The 17,562-nt window shown below is 38.6% G+C and overlaps 1 protein-coding gene across 20 annotated transcripts in view; it reads right to left on the minus strand.

Moving 5' to 3' along the window:
* The window catches only part of DTNA (dystrobrevin alpha), a 344,311-nt gene that overhangs the window by 246,036 nt on the left and 80,713 nt on the right, over positions 1–17,562 (minus strand). The window contains exon 1 of one of the 20 annotated variants that reach the window (XM_032421472.1): positions 519–1,257. The exons of 17 other annotated variants lie outside the window; for them this stretch is intronic. The gene's annotated coding sequence lies outside the window, so the exon portion shown is untranslated. Of the gene's footprint in view, positions 1–138; positions 491–518; positions 1,258–17,562 lie in introns of those variants that run through there. 2 more of the 20 variants (XM_032421468.1, XM_032421490.1) reach the window with 2 other exon arrangements.

The raw sequence follows: 17,562 nt of genomic DNA on the forward strand, positions 1-17,562 counted from the left end.
ATATCTCAAGAAAGGTAAGAAAGTTACAGTACTGGAAAATCTTCATGATCACTTTTTCATTTACACAAATACAAAGAAAAATTCAACGTTAACCTTCCCAGAGAAGCGATGTGCCTTAAAGCCAATCTTTTCACTTACCCTAGAGTATGTACACCAGGAGCTCCCAAATCCTTTTCATTCCAGGACATCCAGACCATACATGAATTCTTAGCACAGTCACTTGAAAAACCAACTTTGGCCAAATTGTTAATTACTACAGAGATCATAACAGAACTCTCTCAAATTCTAGGGAGCGATAGGAGTTTAAAATCCAGCTTCTAGATCCTGGTGTATACTGTGTCTATCTTTAACTTGAAAATGATTTGGTTTCACATTCCATTGAAGTCCCACTGGCAGATGCCTTTGGTAAGCTCACCAATGGCAGGCTTTCAAACGCCCTCCCTCCACCCGCCTCCTTCCTCTGACTGAGCTTCCGCTGCTGCTACATCTAATGCCCATTTACTCAGCTGTCTTTTTACCTGTCTCTGTGTGGGTAAAAGGAGATGCTTTCATTGATGGCTATTACGGAAACACTTGGAAATTTCAGCTCAGCCTGAGGACTCACTGTGCTTTTCCTCCTGCCGTCCCCTCCCCCCTTCTTACTGCCAGAAACCAACTGACTTCCAAACTTGGCTGTCTGAAAAAGAATGTTCTCTGATTGGCATTCCTGGAAGCAGAAAGCAAGGCAGCTCAAGTTTTGTTCTGTTGCTCTGCATGAAAAACTTCCCCAGGTACACATAATATGAACAAGTAAGTTTCCTGGACTTTTTTTCTTAACTTTGAGAAGAATGGAGCGAATATTTGGGGGCATTACAGATATCTTTGATGTCACACAGCATTTAAGTTTTAATATTCACATATAATTTTACCCAAAATGGCTATGCATGCAGTAAAAAAGTGAAATGGCAAATCTTGTGTTAAAAGTTGAATTTCCTTATTAGTCAATGAGCTGGGACACCACTGTGGGAAGAAACAGTCATGCTGCCTGCTTGACAGTATTCTGGAGCGCAGCTGTTCAATTCCGTGGCTTTTCTGTGAGAGAAGTTCATAAGAATTGTGGAAAAACTGATTTCAATTATCCTATATTTTATATTGCAGACAGCAGGAGAAGAGGGTGCAAAAAACACTTCTATCTCCCTGTCAAGTCTTCTTTTCCAGGACTGTCTTGCAAACTGGTGAGGATTACACACGCGCACACACACACAGACACACACACAGACACACACACAGGCACACACACACAACACACACACATACACACACATACACACAAACATACATACACACATGTGTGAACAAACAAAAACAGAGTGAATGGAAATGAGAAAAAGATACGTTTCCTCAAACAGGGTCGGACAAGGATTAATAACATATAGTCCCTTCAAATCACTACTAATAAAGTTGTGTTTAATGTTTACTTAGTGGCCACTGGGGCCAAAAGTTTTGCTGTTGCAGCAAATAACTTACCTCTCCATGTTTAAAAGAGTGAATTTATTGTATGCCATTTTATGGACCAGACAACTTCTTGAAAGGCCCGAGAAAGTGTTTATCATTTCAGCAATCAGACAAACCCCAAGCCCAGGCATTTTGGCTTTCCACATTTCATCTGGCTGTGGCTGCCAACTCTGGGCAACTGTCAGCTGGCTGGGCTCAGGGTAGTGGTGTGGTCGCAGCTGCTCCCTGCAACTTGCACACACATCTCAGAAATATTCAGCAGCAAAAGGTTGACTCCAAAAAGAAGGCTTTCACTTTGTTTGTTTGTGGTTGGTTTTACATTTTCTCTTCCAGGTGGTCTTACACCACATCTGAAAAAGACCATGTTAGGGAACCACGAGGGAACACTTGATTAACTGGCATTATGTTACTAATTTACTTTGGTGATATTCTGATGCCCAATGTAGATTGGCATCCTACCAGCTTGCTCACTCCTTAACCCGTTACTAGATGTCCTTTAAAAAAAAATTCAAAGAAGTTGGTAGAGGAGGAAGAAACTTTCCTTATTCTTGTTCCCAAAATTGATTGTCTTAGGGACATTCAAGCAATGTACAATGCTGATAGATAGGCATATCCAGATTACTTCATAAATAAAGAGAAAAGAACAATCACTCACCAGAGAGCACATGTCCCTGTGCCTGTATGCCTTCTTCCCTCTATCAAAACAATCCTCCCCAAGGCTAATGGATGGTGTCAAAACACACGTGAACTAGGACAAGAGGACGGGGTCGGCGGTAGGCCATCTGGTTCACATTCAGCCACGCTATTCGCTTATGTTGTATCTCTGAGTGAACACTAGAATGTAACTGATGCTCAAGAAATATTTTTTGAAACTGAAGAACTGTTTATGTAAAAGTATATATTTTAACTTATGGAAAATTGTTATATATTGGCTCACTGTATATCTATCTTAATGGTTTGGGGAAAAAATTATCTCTTTTCAAGCCATTAACCAAAAGATTATATGGAAGTTATATTAGGTACTGAGTCCCTTTACTGAAGAAAAAAAAAAATCATAAGTTTTGTGTCTGTGTGAGCGATTAGTTCTAAATACCAAAATGGAAAATACTGCTAAGATCATTCCTGTTGAGCTTGCTGGCTTCTAAGAAAAATAGAGGAAAAAAGGAAATGTTAGGTCCTTCTAATATTTCATATTAGCTAGTGAATTGTAATCATTTTCTTTTTGAATTGTTACTAGCCATTCCTTATAGTGTAACATTTATCAATCAGATATCTCCTTGGGTTACCAACTTTATCTCCCCTTATGTTTTCATCTGTGGCAATCATGGGAATTCTAGAACAGTCTGCATTAGTCCAACCTCAAGGTTGAGTGAGCACAATGGGAAATTTTTTTCTTCTTTTCTTTTCCCCCTAACCTTCACAAGGTAATTGATAAGATTTATAATTGTTAGAATTCAGTCTTTATCATGAGTAAATGTTATTTTTCTCTTTCATAAGCACTAACACGAGAGTTAGGATTTGATCAGAAAAATAGCTTCCAGGGCTTGCTTCCAAAGAAAACTGGGCATGTAACAGGCAAATCAAATACCCTTGATTTATCATGAACAAGCAGTTAATCTGTGCTCCATTCTCCAGAAATAGTCTGTATTAGCACAGTTCTGTGGATGGCAAATGCTGGTAGCAGGCTCCATACAGGGCTGAGTGAGGTGTTCAAACTCAGATCTTATGGTTGATCTGTAAGACATCCATGTGTGTGAAAAATCTGGGCATTGAAAATCAAGTGGTCCCTGTTATTTTTTCTTGCCGACATCCTTAAGAGACTAGCATAGGTAATATTCTCAGGAGGATGGTTTTGCAGATGATTTTTTTGGTCTTTCGCATATAATATATTTAAAAATATATATATATACTACTTGCTAAATGTTGAATATTTGTGTCCCTCCCAAAATCCATATATTGAAACATAATCTGCGATGTGATGGCGTTAGTAAGTGGGGCCTTTGGAAGTTGATTAGGTCCTGAGGGTGGTGCCCTCATTTATGGGATTAGTGCCCTTCAAGCGAGACCTCCAGAGAGCTCCTTTGTCCCTTATACCACGTGAGAACACAGCAAAAAGGTGGCCCTCTGTGAACCGGGAAGTAGGCCCTCACCTACTGAATTTGTTAGTGTCTTGATATTGGACTTCCAGCTTTCAGACTGTCAGAAATAAGTTCCTGTTATTTATAAGTCACCCAGTCAATGGTATATTGTTATAGCAGCCTGAATGGACTAAGACACTATACAAAAATACATTTTTTTGGGGGGGAGTGGTGAATAGTTCCCCCCCCCAAGGAACAACTAATAAATCCAAACTGTAGTTCTTTGAAAGCAATTAAAATAGACACTGCCCAGGAAAAAATAGAAAGCTATACGTTAAAAAACATAAAAAAATGGAGGCTCTAGCAACAGATATGGAAGGGATTCAAAATAGCAGCATGTTATGTATAATGTAATTAAATGCCATTCAATTTAAAAATTGGATGAAATGGGCACTCATTTTGAATACATATGGTATGAAAATAGCCCTAATTATGGAAAGGGCCATATGTATAAATATATTAATGATAGCATCCTATTTGGTAGAGTAACTGGGAACAATAATACTTTTGATGACAACAGAAAGACATGGGCTAACGCTTAGGTTAAAAATCATGGCATATAAATGTACATGCACCATGATTTTCTACTATGTTAGAACTTCTGTAGGCATTAGAAGGAAAGGTAAAGACTAGCAGGAATCCTATAGAAATGATTTCTGGGTACACACACACACACACACACACACACACAAAATATTCAAACTAGAATAACTGCAGCTTTTCCTCATTCTCATTCTCCTTCTGGCCTTTGAAGAGGCATCTCTATTTCTCTTCTCTGGGTCTGTGGAATGGCAGGTGGATTGTTTGGAGGGGGAATGGAAGGGGAATGAGAAGGCTCTTCAATGTAGAAAGAGACACAGATGAAGCTGAAGGGGCTTATGTTAATTTTAAGAGGGTATGGGGGGAAAATATCCAAGGAAAAGAGTGATCTTAAAGGAACCAGTGAGAACAAAGGAAGGGAGCAGGGAATAGAAACTGGTGCACTAGAAGCAGGTGCCAGGCTGTAAGCTGGACTAGGGAGCAGCTACTTTGATGAAGTAGACGGAGGAGAGCAAAGTTTAGAGGGGAGGTTTAGGATGTCTGGCCTTAGGACATCTGGCTGTGTATTTTGTGATTTCTTCTCATGAAACACCTAAGTTAGGTCTTTACTTTTCAAGATCTGGTAGTGTGAAATTTGTGTGTCTTTTGGACACTTCATGACATGGACATGGATCTTAAATCTACAGATATATTTGGTTACATAAACTTTTTTTTTTTTTTTTTTAGGACACAAAGTTTGCTTTAAATGTTTTTTTGGGGGAAAGGACACCACATGTCTAAGTCAATGCTAATTGTTTTGTTGTGTTATTGTGGTTGCTAAAATTGTTTTCTTTGGAATGGGTAAGAAATCATCTTCACCCTTTTCTAAATAAACTTTGATCAGTTTCCTCTACTTGCATTTCGTTTCCTGTATCTCTCTCTGTTCCCAGGATGGGTATCTATTACAGTCTCCTGAGACGAGCTCTATATGTAAAGTGACAAACCATCCCAATTTTACTGGAACTGAGAGATTTCCTAGTATGCAGGATTTTCAGTGTTAAAACCAGGAAAATCCCCAGCAAACCAGGAGGGGTTGATCATTCTATACATGTAATCTGGAATTGTTTATGTTGTATGTATGCTTTTGACAAAGATAAGACTTTTTATTCATTAAGAGGTGTTTGGCCCAAGTAGACAGATACTCCAAAAACATGGATTTCTTTTGCCTTTACCCCTGGCAGCCATGCAACCTGGGACAGGTCAAACTCCAAGGGCTACTATGTCCTCATCTTTACAATGAGAATAATAATGCATATTTCAGAGTCGTTACCAACCTCAAATGAGATATGCATGTAAAATATGTAGAATATATAAGATATATAAAATGAATAAATCTGTATTATATGTTTTCCTTATATAAAATTATGTGTAGTTATTTTTCAAAGATACTTTTAGTTATGTTAGATTGAGGAATAATGGAAGTCCACAGATGAGGTACAACACTTCACACCGTGTATATGGGGTGGGGAGGGGGAGAGATAGATATTGGTTGACTGAGGGAATAGCTTTCTTAGTAGTATCTGTTTCAGCATATGATTTTTCCTTAAATTAAATTCACCAAGATAAGGACGTTTTGTTTTTGAGAGGCTCGATAGCCCAGGAAACAACCAATACTCCATGTTTACAAAAGATTATCTTCTGTGTTAAAAATAAAGATTTTATTGAAGAGGGGAAAATCGGAGGGGGAGACAAACCATGAGAGATTATGGACTCTGAGAAACAAACTGAGGGTTCTAGAGGGATGGGGGGTGGGGGGATGTGTTAGCCTGGTGATGGGTATTAAAGAGGGCACGGATTGAATGGAGCACTGGGTGTTATACACAAACAATGAATCATGGAACACTACATCAAAAACTAATGATGTAATGTATGGTGATTAACATAACATAATAAAATAAAATTAAACTGTCAAAAAAATAAAGATTTTATTTGTATCTTTTTCTTTAAGCTAGGGTAGGGGTATTTTTCTTTTGTGGGACCAAAATCAACCCTAATTAGAGTGCAATCATTTTTATTTATTTATTTTATTTTATTTTTTTTAAAGATTTTATTGATTTATTTGACAGAGAGAGACACAGCGAGAGAGGGAACACAAGCAGGAGGAGTGGGAGAGGGAGAAGCAGGCTTCCTGCTGAGCAGGGAGCCCGATGTGGGACTCGATCCCAGGACCCTGGGATCATGACCTGAGCTGAAGGCAGATGCTTAACGACTGAGCCACCCAGGCGCCCCAATCATTTTTTTTTAAATGCACTTTGATCTTCTATATTTTCTTAAAAACTATTTTATTTATTTATTTGAAAGAGAGAGAGAGGGAGAGCACAGAGGGAGAGTGAGAGGGAGAAACAGATTCCCCACTGAGCAGAGAGCCCGACATGGGACTCGATCCCATGACCCTGGGATCATGACCTGAGCTGAAGGCAGATGCTTAACCAACTGAGCCAACCAGGAGCCCTTAGAGTGCAATCATAAACATATCCTTCCCTAGACAAAACTAGAATGTTCAAAGTCATCCTTGGGCTAGAAAGATACCCCTATGTACCACTTATTTGAACTCTGGCAACGTATGTCATACTTGATGCCTCTAAGGAAGTGAGGGTACAATTTGGTTTGGGAGCGAAACAAGCATGTACTTAATATCATCATTTCAAACCTGTGCAAAATTTCATAATAATAAGTCTGGCCCATATTTGAAACACTAACAAACTAGTTCTACTCCAAGCTTCTTGAGATTTATCAAGAGTTAGAAATGGGACAATTCTGTTTTGTGCAGTAAAAGGAAATGACAAGGGATAGGGAGACTGGATCAAGTCTGATAGTTATTATATTCAGCTTATTTGTCTGGGAGCAGTTTTTTCTCCAGATATGCACATGGCTAATCAGTGCTTTTCAAACTTGTTTGTTGTTGTTGGTGGTGTTTTCTATGGAACCCTTTGTTCAAAGGAATTAGTTCACGGGAAACTTAACAATGACAAGGCAGAGCGCTCCTTTAGCAGAGACTCATGTGGGAGGCTGACCCAGCTCCCTCTTCTATAAAGCAGTCCCTGTGGAAATATCCATGAACCTGGGAAGCACAGCTTGAAAGCCACTGAACTCTAGTACTTACCGCATTCAGTTTTTTAAATGTAACTTTCATATATTTAAAAAAATTCGTGCACATATTTTTAAAAGCCATGTAGATTGATAGAGCTTAAAAGAATGTCCCATCCCATCCTTACCCCTTCCCATCTGTAAATCCCAGAGGCAACCACTTTCAACTCTTAACTGTTAATTATGACAATCACTCCATATTCCTAAATGATACTCGATACTCTCATACGCTTTTTAAAATTTTTCCAATGTTGATATTATCTATTGGTCTCCTACTAAATCCTTATCTTTAGTTCTTTTTTTTAAATTTTTTTCTATTATTATGTTATGTTAATCACCATATATTACATCACTAGTTTTTGATGTAGTGTTCCATGATTCATTGTTTGCGTATAACAGCCAGTGCTCCATGCAGAATGTGCCCTCCTTAATACCACTTCCTCCAGCAGGTGTGCTTTTAATATCTCTCTCCCTCCCTGCCTCCCTCTTTCTCATTTACACACACACACACACACACACACACACACACACACACACATACACACACTTTCCTTTCCTTAATCCTCCCAATTTAGGTACAAAACAATTCTAGGTGAAGCACTAATCAGTGTTTACATTACCTTGGCTATGCATATATTGTTCACATGTAAACCACATGGGATTTATGACTCCATTTCCTTTCCTTTACTCAGTTGTTTTTTCTCTGACATTGGTAGTTGTGTCATATTTTTGTGTGCTTAACTTTTATTTGCCCATCATTACATTTTTTTCAAACTCCTCATTAAATATGTAACATTCCTCTTCATATACACAATTATGTCAACTATATTTTTCAGGCCTCCAGCCCCACCCTGAGGTCCTTACTGTGGCAACAGCACTCCTGAGCTGTCATTCTGGGACTGCCCCTTGTAGCTTCCTGAGAAAGACACTTAGGGCAAATAAATTTTTGGAGAACTTGAATGCTTGAAAATATCTTTATTCTTTTCTTCCACTTATTGGTAATTTGACTAGATACAGAATTCATTGTTTAGAAATACATTTCCTCCAGAAATTTCAAGGAATTTCTTCATTGTCTTTTAGTTTTCAAGAGGTCATTCTGTTCCTGATCCATTTATTATTTCTTCTTCCCCTTTTTTTTAAGATTTATTTATTTATTTAGAGAGAGAGAGAGAAAGAGAATGAGCAAGGAGGGGCAGAAGGAGCAGGAGAGAGAATCTCAAGCCGACTCCAAGCTGAGCATGGAGGCTGACACAGGGGAACTCAATCTCTATCCTGAGATCATGACCTGAGCTGAAACCTAGAGTCGGTCGCTTAACTGACTGTGCCACCCACACCCCTATTACTTCTTCTTTATCCCTGGTGTTCTAATATCTCATGACAGTAAACTTTGGTGTGGGCCTCCCCTCCCAACCCCAACTGATTGTGTTTGCAACTCGAGGGATTTTACTCATATCTTCCAATTCTGGGGAAATTTTATTATATTTCTTAAGTGATTTCTGAACTCTATTTCCTCTGTTATTTTATTCTGAAACTAAACTCCTTTTAGTGGGATGTTGGACCCCTTAAACGGAGTCTCTAATTTTATTATTTGTTCTCTTCCACTACTCTTACTGTCACCTCCTCTCTGGAATAATACCACATCTCTCTTTTGCTGAATATTCTATTTCTGCTAACATGTTTAATTTCTAAGAATTCTATTTGTCTCTAATCATTCCTTTTAAAAACACCATGTTTTGGTTCATGGACACAATTTCTTTTCTAATATCTATGAGAATATGCATTTTTTAAGCTTTCATTTCTTCCCTGTAGTCTTTGTTTCCTTCAATTTCTTGTTTGTTTGCTTTGGTCTCTTTTATGTTAGAAACCTTCCACCATATCTGGTATTCCCTAGTTATCTGCTTACACAATGTATTATGGGCATTAGGATGTTAATGTAAGGGGATTAGACAAAGTTGAGGCTTTAATGAAACATGCTCAAGGGTAACTAGATTTCTCCCCACCTAGGTAGTCAGATCTTCCAGAGAAGCCCCTCTTCCAATGTGCTATCTGGGAGGGACAAGCCCAGTTGTCAGCGTCCTGGAGCAAAGCTAGGTAAGAAGGTTTGAAAGGGAGGTGAGTTTATTTCTATTGACCATGCAGATTTCGACTTAATGTAACAGATTTTAGTATTACACCTGACCCCCACCCGCCACTCTTTCCAAGATTGCTGGCTTTATAGCCTCTCTAGTTAAGTCACTCCAGAGAATAAGGCACCCCACCTCCTGTCTCCTGTAGGGGTGGAGGAAGGGTAGTTGCCAGGCTGCACAAGTTGCAGAGGGGATTTGGGAGTCCAGCTGTTAAGAATCTCAACCAAGTCCTGTTTTCAGCTCCACATCTCACCCCTAGCTTCCGCAATCCTATTTGCCTTCACTCCTTGTGCTTACCCAGGTTCTCTAGGGAGTTCCCATTTGCATCTTGTTGGCCTCTCCTCGGCAGGCACCTGGGTTTCCACATCTCTGCTCAGCTAAATCAAGTACCACTTAATCCATTCCCTTGCCATTTTCCAAAACATATGTCAACAGCTCTCTGCTGTTCTATGCTCTCCCATTTTCTTTATTCCAGTTAGTATTTTTTGTTTACTGTCAGTATAGGGTGGCTTTGGGAGGGAGAGGGTGAAATTAAGTATGTATTCCATCCACCATTTCAACTGCAATTCTCTGCCTTCACTCTTTAGCACTGCTTTAAAAAGGGAACAAATTCTCCAACCTCTCCGAAGTGATCCTAACAAATTCGCATTGGTGTGTGTATGTGGGGGGAGGCAACATTGCTAGATGAAATATACATTGCTAAAATGAAAACTAAATTCCACCAAAGTATACAATTATCTACATCAGAAATGGTGAAGTATAACATTTAATTAAAATAAAGTCATCTTTTTATTCTAACATAGGTTGTGGTCTCTTATGATAATACTTTCATCATATATCTGTGGAATTAAATATAGGAACATACATAATCATAAATAATTCCTTCATATGCAAAAACTATGTATCTTAAAAAGTGAAAATAAATTTTGTTTGTAACTGAAGTTCTGCTTAAACTATCAATTAAACCATAACCCAGCCAGGACAAGAAAATTATCTTAAAATGATATCAGCATTCATTTTGTGTTTGCTTTTGATTGGAAGGCAATGTAAAATCTAACAGTGATGTCATTTCTCTGTTGAGTTGTCATAGTCATTCTCATATGAGTCAAATTTGTGTATTTTGTTATTTGAGGCAAGCTCTGTCTTGAATCATTCTATGCACTAGTTTTGCTCCTTATAATATGGCCATCTAGAGACATTAGCCTTCTAGAAGATATATTGTAGCCTGTTTCTTTTAGAGTATCCCATCAATATTGAAGCTACCTTCTATTCTTAGAGAGGAGATATATACATTCTATTATCTCTACAGCTATAAGAGTTGGCCCCAGGAAAAGAGTCAAAGGTCATTCTTAGCATCCTTTATTTGCCCTCCACATTTGCCCTCTCTCTATGAAGTTTTCCCACCTATCTCCAAAATACTATGTTATCATCAGTACTGCCTTTAAACCTAGCCAAGAGATGGGGGAAGGTCCTGCCCTGGGCCTCACACTACAGAAGTCCTTGCAGCTCAAGTCCTTCTCTGTCTGTGTCTTTCCCCACAGATCTATGAGTTAGAAGAAGAATGAGTGATCCCCTTCTACAGAGTGCTTTGGGTGCTTTGGACCCTGCACTTCTCTGCCAAGAGACCTTGAGACTGCTTCCAGGTCTGTCTTTTCAAGGTGGACCTGCCTCTGGTATGCATGCCTTAAATACTTAGGAATGGTGGAAGGATGATTTTTTTGTGGGGAGGTGGATGCAGTGGGTATGATATAACCCACCAAAGAGTTGAAAACCCAAAGAAACCTGGATAAATTAACTTCCAAAATGGGATTAACCTTTCCTTGGATAGAAGAATTCTATAGTTTTTATCACTCCTAGGGACACAGTGAGAAGAGGAGCACCCTCAGCCCCTGGGGGGAAGTTGAGGATAGTGTAAGAATAACCAGCCCAACTGTTAACAAACTTTTAACAGCTGCAAGTGGGCTGGTATCATAGATTAGAATTTTGAGGCAGCCCAACCATAGAAAGAATCTGTATTTGCCTGACAACTATTTCCTGTAGGCTTTCACTGAGTGTTTGGGTGTAGTTGAGACAGGCTAGGGCAGGGCAGGAGAGCTGACAAAGATCTACTTTGTCAAAAAAATCTTCATTCCATTCACTGCAGCAGCTCTCCAATGGCTGGAGGTCAGGGCAACATGGTGGAGAGAGAAGTCTTTAGATCTGGACAGTTGGGGACTGGAGTGTGAAAGAGGAAGAGATTTCCTGTGGTTCATAAATGTTGGCTGTTAGGCTAGGCATGAAGACATCTCTGGAGCATTTCCAAGTTCAGTCTAGCTAAAGGGAAAGTCCTATTTCCTCCCTCAATATATCTAAAGTCAATGGTGAGCTGAATTTAACTAAAGCAATAGTAAAGCTGGGTTCAGATCTAGTATACATATTAGATTATTTCAATCCCCTTTTGCACCTCCTTCTCCATACATTAATGGACTGACTGAGGAAGGAATGAGCCCTTTTCTGGGAATAAATATTATTTACTGCTATGAAAACCGTGAAGTCTGATATACAATAAAAAAATTATAGAACATGTGAAGAAGCAGAAAAATGTGCCCCCAATAAAAATAAAAAACAAGCAACAGAAGCAGACCTACAGATGGCCCAGATGTTGAACTTAGCAGACAAAGATTAAAAGGAAAGCTATGACAAATATGTTAAAATATATAATGGGAAAAGTAGGGAGCATGCATTAACAGTTGGGGAATTTCAGCAGAGATATAGGTACAGTAAGAAAGAACTAAATGGAGGGGTGCCTGGGTGGCTCAGTTGGTTGAGCATCTGACTCTTATTTCAGCTCAGGTCATGGTCTCAGGCTCCTGGGATCAAGCTCCTAGTCAGGCTCCCCGCTCAGCAGGGAGTCTGCTTGTCTCGCTCTCTCTCTGCCCCTTTCCCTGCTCTCTCTCTTTCTCAAATAAATAAATCTTCATAAAAAAGAGAGAGAGAACCAAATGGAAATGATAAAAATGAAAATTACGGTACCATAAACACAAGATTCATGTAGTGGGTTGAATAGTAGACTGAACCCAGCAGAAGAGAGGATCAGTAAAATTTAAGACAGGTCAATAAAATCATCCAAATTGAAACACAAAGGGAAAAAAAGAGTAAAGAAAATAGAACAGAAAATCTGTGATTGCAACACAATATCGATGGTCTAACGTATGTATAATTGAATGCCCCAGAAGGCTATGAAAGAGAGAATGGGGCAGAAGACATATTTGAAGAGGTGAGTGTTTTCCAGAATTTTCTGTCCTAGATGAAAGAAAAAGTTAAAATTTATGACAGGATCTGGCATTTTAAGAAAGAGTATGAAGCACTGGACACCTCTTTGTTGGAGGCCAGGTTTGAAACAAAGGTACATGAAATGCTGAGTATGAAGGTAGATATTTTAAAATGGAACAGGTCTCACTTTTTGAGATTAAAATAGACTTGCTAGAAAAAAAGTGAAGGGAAGAAATCTATCCAGAACCAGATGAGGTGATGGTTGATATTACAAGAAAAATACAGTACAGTCATTGAAGGATACATTGGAATCTATCTAATCCCAAGTGACTTAAACCATAATGATCTTAAAATTTATGTCAGAAGAGTAAAACATAACTGTAGATATTGTTGAAGAAAAGTTTTGATAAAATTTCCAATCTTTAGGAAAGTTTAAATCTACTTTCATATGAAAGTAAGGGATGGAAAGAATGAGTGAACTCAATGGACAGGAGGGGTAAAAAGGTGGAAATGCAAAGGTATGTTTGGAAAAATCTCTACATAAGAAGGACTGTCAGATCCAGAGTCTGAATGCTTGTTGATGATGATAGATTTGTTTACTACCCTTGGAGATGACATAGATGGTGGCCACTAGGAGCTGGATATAATAAAAGGGTCAGATCTTAGAGGCCACTTAGATGGGAAGCTTTGAAGACACAAGTATGCCCTCAAGCAAATGCTTCCTTAAAACTTTTAAAAAATTAATCATATATGCAGCATTTTAGCTAGGGAAGATAAAAGCTTACATATTATGTTAATACTCTTCAAAGCCATTGTGCGTCTTTAGAATAAAAAAATGCAAAGATTGAAAATGAGGGTAAATGCTTGACAAGAAACCAACAACAGAACTGTATCAAGAAAATGAAATAAACCTCATAGGAAGTTAACTATACAGGGAGGAAAGAGTTGAGAGAGAGGAGAAATACTCCATGGCACGTAGAAGTACCAGCCATGCCCCTTGAAGAGTCAGATAATTACGGACAAGAATGACTTCCATTTTATTGTACTCTTTAAGTAGTAGAAGTATGAATTGATTAACCAGACCACCATAGCATGAAGAAAAACAAGCATTTTTTCCTGAACAGTAGAGCAACTGGGCACACTTGAAACTTTAAAGGCTTTTTCAGTTTGCCAAAAACTTTCTTTTCTATAGTTTAAGACTATAGTGGAAGTGTGCTCAAGTAAGAACTTATTTGTTTAAAAAAATGAATCTGCCTTCTTTGTCCTTTGCCTGCTCTCATCACGCACATTCGTGGGATGGCACATGTGAGTGCCAACAGGCAGTCATGTGTAAACAGAATAAGGTGACCTATGCCTTCTTTAGACAAATGTAAGACATTTAGACAAATGTAAGAAATCTATCCAGAACCAGATGAGGTGATGGTTGATATTACAAGAAAAATACAGTACAGTCATTGAAGGATACACTGGAATCTATCTAATCCCAATCTATCTAATCTATCTTCTAGCAGTTCCTCAGTGATATTTGAAGGTGGGAAATTTAGGCGTTTAGGTGGATTGGGAGTGGAGGAGTGGTGGTTATAAGGTTTTACGAGACATTTCTGTTCCTGATAGGTTTAATCAGAGCCCTAAACTTCTATAGGTAGCTACTACTTTACCTGGCAGACCTCTTTCATGCACAGCTTTGGCTGCCCCATACAGCCTTCTCAACACAGAGGCTAAGGGAGTAAAGGAAAGCAGAAATGTAGAAGCTGAGCAAAAGCTGCTAGGTGCAAAGCTAACTGTATATGTGGAATGAGAACAGGGTCAAAGGGAAGGCAACCCATGTGTGTTAGAGTGCCTACTATGTGCAGAGGACTTTATGTATGCTATTCTGTCTAATCCTTGACATGCTATCATTTAGGCATTATTAGTTCCATTTAACAGATGAAGAAACTGAGTATCAGATTAAATTACTCAGGTTATTAGGATAAGTAAATAAAGGTACATACATCTGATCATATTATCTGCCTGATTCTAAAGCTCTAAATTTTTCCCTTGTCTTGAGAAATAAAGAGGTTTCCTTTTTCAAAACAGATTAAACACCTAGCAGTAATTCCTTGGATCTTGAAGACTTGGTGCTATTCTATTGCAAGGCAAATACTATGGGTGTGGGGACTTAGATCAGTGGGGAGTTAGATCAGTGGGGAGAAATCTTCTTTTCCTTATCACCTAATAATGGGTGAATCTGCACCAGGTTAGACCCTGAAAAAAATCAAAAAGGAGGAAAGAGAACCTGATGAGAGGGAGAGATAGGGTGACATATTCTAAGTTATTTCATAATCTCACTTGAGGCTGTAAGAGTATGGGGTGCTAGAGCAGACTCTGAATTCACATTCTACCTCTGCCAAGTCCCACACTGAGTTACTTAATCTCTCTATACCTGGTTTTCACCTGCAAAAAGATGATAATAATATTTCTCTCATAAAATAGCTATTGTGTGTACTGAATGAGTTATTATATGTAAAACACTTGGAAAAGTTGCTTAGCACATAGCAAATTCAATTAGAGTTCCTATCATCATCATCATCATCATCATCATCATCATTGAGAGTTATTATGTAAATCAGAATATTCTCATTTATGCCCATCTTTTACAACAGTGGAAGGTCTGGGGAAGGTAAGAAAAACAGCAGATTTGAATCACCTAGAGAGCTTTCATAATAACAAGATCCGGGCCAAAGTGGACCAATTCTATCAGTCTAGTCAATCTCTGGGGGTGGGTTCTGAGCATCTTTTTGCTTAAAAATTCCCCCTAGATTCTAATGTGAAGCCAGGGTAGAGAACTTCTGCACTATATTATCAAAAATTGATATTATAATAAATATCTGCTCTATATTATCAAAAATAGTTTTTGCTCCCTAATCTTTCTTATTGGGATTGATAATAAATTTATCAGGTTAGTGTTCTGCATATATACCTGACTGAATTTTGATATGATTTCAGGAGCTTGCACAAATACGTTTTATTTCACATGAAGTTAGGGATCATGGACATTAGCTGTAAGCTTTTATAATACAAAGAAAAATGAGATGGGTGTTCCCAAAATTAATAGAAGAAAATCTGATATTAAACTTAACAATTGCTTCGTGACATTTACCATGGCCTGATTCATTTGTGGTGTGTGTGTGTGTGTGTGTGTGTGTGTGTGTGTGTATGTGGCACCCAGCATTACCTAACTATTTTTGGAATGAGGTAGGATGTATAAAGCATTAGTTGTGTTATAAAACACACAAAGGCAGAGTGGCACTGAGCAGGACCCTTTGTGGAAAGTCAGAGACTCGGCATGGTGTAATTCTTTTATTAACTCAAAGTAACAAGGGGATAAAACTCTTGTTAACATCAAAGTGGACACCTATTAAGAGCATCTTGAATTACCTGGTAAATGTGTAACCATTCAGGCTCCCTTATCTGAATTGGGGGCAGGCCATTTATAAACTGATTGAGTCAAGTCTCTGTTTCTGGATGAAAGCACCTTTGAGCCCACAGTGTGAAGGTTGGCAAAACAAAGGAGAATCTATGGTGTTGGTGGTAGTGGTTTTCCTATGTGGCAGTACTTTAGAAACATAGTGGATTTAAAATAAAATATAGGTGCTTGCCCTCTTACCCAGAGATCCTCCTATAACAGGTCTTAAGTGGGGCATAAATTTGGGTGCTTCCACTGTGCAGTTAGGGTTGAGGACCCCTGGTGTGGTGGAGAGAACATAAACGTTGCAGTTAGATAATCATAGGCTTGAAATGTTGCTGTTCTGTTCACTTGATGGAAGGTATCAGGGAACTTAATTAAATTATATAAACCTCAATTTCCTCATCTGGAAAAAGAACATAACATAGTATACCTCGCAGCGCTGTTATGAAGGCAAGGGGCAATCCATGGAAAGCACTTAGCATGGTGCCTGGTGCATGGTCAATATTCAGAGTGTTTATGAAACACCCCATAACTTTCTCTTCAGTACTCCTCTCTTCTCTGTGGGTGTCCTTCACTCTTCCTCTGGAGCCTGCTCAAAGCCTCTTTCCTGTTGTCCCCATATGGCCTTGCCTTCCACAGAGGCTCCGTCTATTCTTAACCTTCCTGAACATCTTCCCTCGTTTAACTGTATCTAGTACAGGAATTCCCAACCACTGGGATCACCTACAGGACTTTAAAAATTGTTGATGTCTGATTCCTACACCAGCAGTTTCTGACCTGTAATCCTAGCTGCTAGTATAATGCAATGCAATGCAAGTCTGTGTAAATTCTTCAGAATTCTCCAGAAAAATGCTTTTCAATATTGGAATAAAATCCAAGTAATCAGAGACAAGGAAAAATACAGTAAACATTTGGTAAGTGACTTATCCATTGATTCCTTCAATGAGCATTTGTTGAGCCCTTAATTTGTGCTAGATATTGGGTATAAATGTATTTTAAGACTGTCCCTGTTTTCAATGAGTTCACAATGTAGTAAAACTGAAAGATATTTGTCAACCTTTTATTCAGTGCTTAAGATATAGCTGGTGACATCGGAGATGCTGAAGATACAGAAATGGAAAAAAATCCCCATGCTCAGGAACTAGGTTCCAGCAGGAGGCATTAAAAAAGTATGGTCTGGGACTTTAGTTCAGGGATGTAAACTCCCACCTGAGGATGAACATACGAGAAGGCTTTCTGAGAAGATGGGAGAACTGATTCTTGAAGAACATGGAGTTAGGCAGAGGAGGGAACATATGTGTGATGGTGAATTTTATATGTCAACTTGACTGGGCCACAGTGCCCAGATCTTTGGCCAAATGTTATTTTAGATATTTCTATGAAGATTTTTTTTTTTTGTGAACAAGATTTACATTTAAATTGGCAGACTCTGAATAAA

Source organism: Phoca vitulina, unplaced genomic scaffold (genome assembly GCF_004348235.1).
Source record: "Phoca vitulina isolate PV1807 unplaced genomic scaffold, GSC_HSeal_1.0 scaffold24, whole genome shotgun sequence".
Classification (NCBI taxonomy): domain Eukaryota; kingdom Metazoa; phylum Chordata; class Mammalia; order Carnivora; family Phocidae; genus Phoca; species Phoca vitulina.